The following is a 3,105-nucleotide window of genomic DNA, read 5'->3' on the forward strand; positions in this document are numbered from 1 at the left end:
TTCCATCAGAGACATGAGAAGAACATTGTTGGCCTCTGAGAACTCCATTCCCAACTCAAACACACACTCTGAGGAAGACATGTTTGTGAAAAAAAAGGAGTTTTTGAGTAACCCTTTTTTCTTTTGGTTTATGAAAATGGTTAAAGAGAGAGAAGTAGAAGAAATTAAGGTTGTTGCAGATGCAAGATGAGTTTGAAAGGTGAAGAAGGGACCTTTATATAGACAAAAATAATGCATGTTGTTTTGGTTGTTGGTACTCTAGGTCAATAGATAAGATTCATAGAATTGTGGCTAAGGAAAATATCTGCATAATTGTGATGAAAAAACTATTAATTGTTTGACCCATTGATGTGTAGATGTGGAGCAACAGGGCATTGGGGGTGGGCAATATATGGTATTAGGGTATCCATAATGCACCCACTAAAGGTTGCAACAGTGGGGCATCAGAAACCAGACAATATGCCCACCTAATGACCAATAATTAAGTAATGCAATATTTTTTTGAAAGGAATTTGAAGGAACCATCCATGATTAATACTTCTGCAGGAGTGTCGGCTATGGGTTGGAAACCTCAATGTGACGATGTTAGAGAAGAATGTGAAATGATTTGATTCTTGATTATAGGAAATTTCAATGTCATAATTGTTGCATGTTGAAGAATGAAATTATCTTTTCTTCTGTGGACACCCTATACCTAAAAGAGACCTGTATTATTATATTTGTAATGCAAATATAATAGAAAACGATAAAGGGGTGTATGGAATGAATACCCCACCCAACCATTGAGTTTCCTCGACCACAAACACTAGCTAGAATGTTGAAAGAGAATTATTAGAATTATTGTGGACCAGCACTAGCTAGAGATCAAACTCAATATGTTCTACTGAGTCATGTCTTGTACGGCATCAAAGCTTATTATACCTCTCTGTATCTGACATAAACTGTTATCTTTTCAAGTATATTTTGATATGGTATGTAAGGACTTGGCTCAAAGCTATCCGTATGAAGACTTATGTGTATGTGTGAGTGTTGAACCCCTCCCTACAAATGGTATAAGAGCTCATGGTTCAGGTCTTTCCCAGTACATTTATTTTTGTTATTATTCTAAAAAATCTCTTATTAATAAAAATATCTTATATTTATATAAATTTATATCCATTTTTTATTTTATCCTATGTGGGACTTTGTTTGTACCTAGTAAATTTTGATGTGTGAGTGTTTGAATAGGATGTGGCAGTGGAATATGATATGTCAAGTGGGTGAGAATGATGGAGGCAAAATAATTGTTGTGTGGTGCTTAAAATCTTTGGAAAGGAAAAGGTTGATTGAAGAAGATGCGTCCAATAGATGAACCACCGGCATGCACAGAAGGGACGTACGTTGAAGTAGTTCTTAGAGGGATATGCACACGAGGCACCCACGTGGGTGTTGGTTTGGTGTGAAACCAAAACTTGCAGGACTAGTCCCATCTCTACGCAAGTTTATGTTTATGATTACTTAGCCATATATGTCTTGTTGTTTTAGGGAGAAAGTCTCTAATTGATGTGTTAGGTGTTGCGTTTATTTCTATGATATGAAAATGAAATATTGAAAGATTTAGGTGTCTGTATGCATGCTGGCGTGTAGCTTCAACAACTATGGATCATGTGGCGAACAGCTTGTGGTTTAATGCTTGGGATTTCCAACAATTTTCTAATTTGTGTTCTTAATGAATCCCCCAACATATTGGTTACTTGTTGGGTTGGAGTATGTCTAGTTGTGGAATATGAGATAATGAAGAATAAAACTTATTCGTTGTCTATGGAACAAGTCTTTCAGGATATAATAGGAACTTCTCGAAAATATTCGAAGATCACATAACTAGTAAAAAATTCTGACAGAGTTTATATCTCAGGATAACTTTTGAAGAGAAAAAAAAAATGAGAAAAAACTGATTTTAGAAATGTTTTAGATTGGAGAAAGAGTTCTCTATTTATAAAACTAGAAAAAAATAAAATCAATAAAAGATATTAAAATAATAAATAATTTGATTGTTGCAACATTTAAAATTTAATTGTTGCTAATTAATAAAAATATTAACATTCTTTTGCAATAACATATCATTATTATAATAGTTTTGTCATAATATACTTTATGAATTGGTTTATGTGTCACAACTTCATAAGAATAAGACCAATCTAATTGGAGTTCAACCCATGGCTTTCTTTTGTGAACCCACTAATGACGAAGGATGTTAAAAACAACCTGGTGTTTATAAGCAGAAAGATTCAGGCAACAACCTAATAATGTTATTTCTTTGAAGAATTCTTAACCTTTTTCATTACTCTTTTTGTTGCAAATAAGATTGATGTAGTGGTTGATGAATGATCATTGAATTTTTTTGGACATCTATTTATACTAGTATTTGGTCTCTCAAAGACCCAAGCTTTGGACATTGATTTAATCCATTCATAACTCAAGTTGCAGTTGTTTCAAAGTTGATTTTTATTGATAGGAAACCCAGTATGAAACAAACACAATATCAAGCTTAATCTTCTTCATGACACTATTATTACAAAATCTTATTTTCTAAATCTATATAGTCTTATTTTCACAATATATATATATATATATATATATATATATATATATATATATATATATATAATATTTCTTTATATGCCAGTATGATCGAGTAACGGAGAGAAATTCATTCTAATTAATTTTCAGCTAGGTAATTACATGAAAATAAAGGAAGAAAAAGTAAACAAAAGATAAAAATAAAAAGTTTGGCATTAACATGTACTTAAAAGACACAAAAATTAATTACAAAGTAGAAAACCATGTTAATTATCTTCTCTTTTCGTGTATGGTACTGTTATATGTTAATTAATTTCAGAAAAGTACATCAGTTGGCCCTTGTGCCAAATAATTAGTGTCTCTATATTGTTGGTCCAAGAAAAGTCCATAGCACAGCTGAAAATCTTCAATATAACTTGCATCTTCATATTCCATTGGTGCATGCTCCATCATCTCATCTCCACAAGAGATCCATGCATTCATCTCATCAAAGGGCAAGGAAGAGATGATGTTCATCTCAGCCCAATGATCAGCCTCACTGTCTGA

The sequence above is a fragment of the Vigna radiata genome, chromosome 5, assembly GCF_000741045.1.
Source record: "Vigna radiata var. radiata cultivar VC1973A chromosome 5, Vradiata_ver6, whole genome shotgun sequence".
Lineage (NCBI taxonomy): Eukaryota > Viridiplantae > Streptophyta > Magnoliopsida > Fabales > Fabaceae > Vigna > Vigna radiata.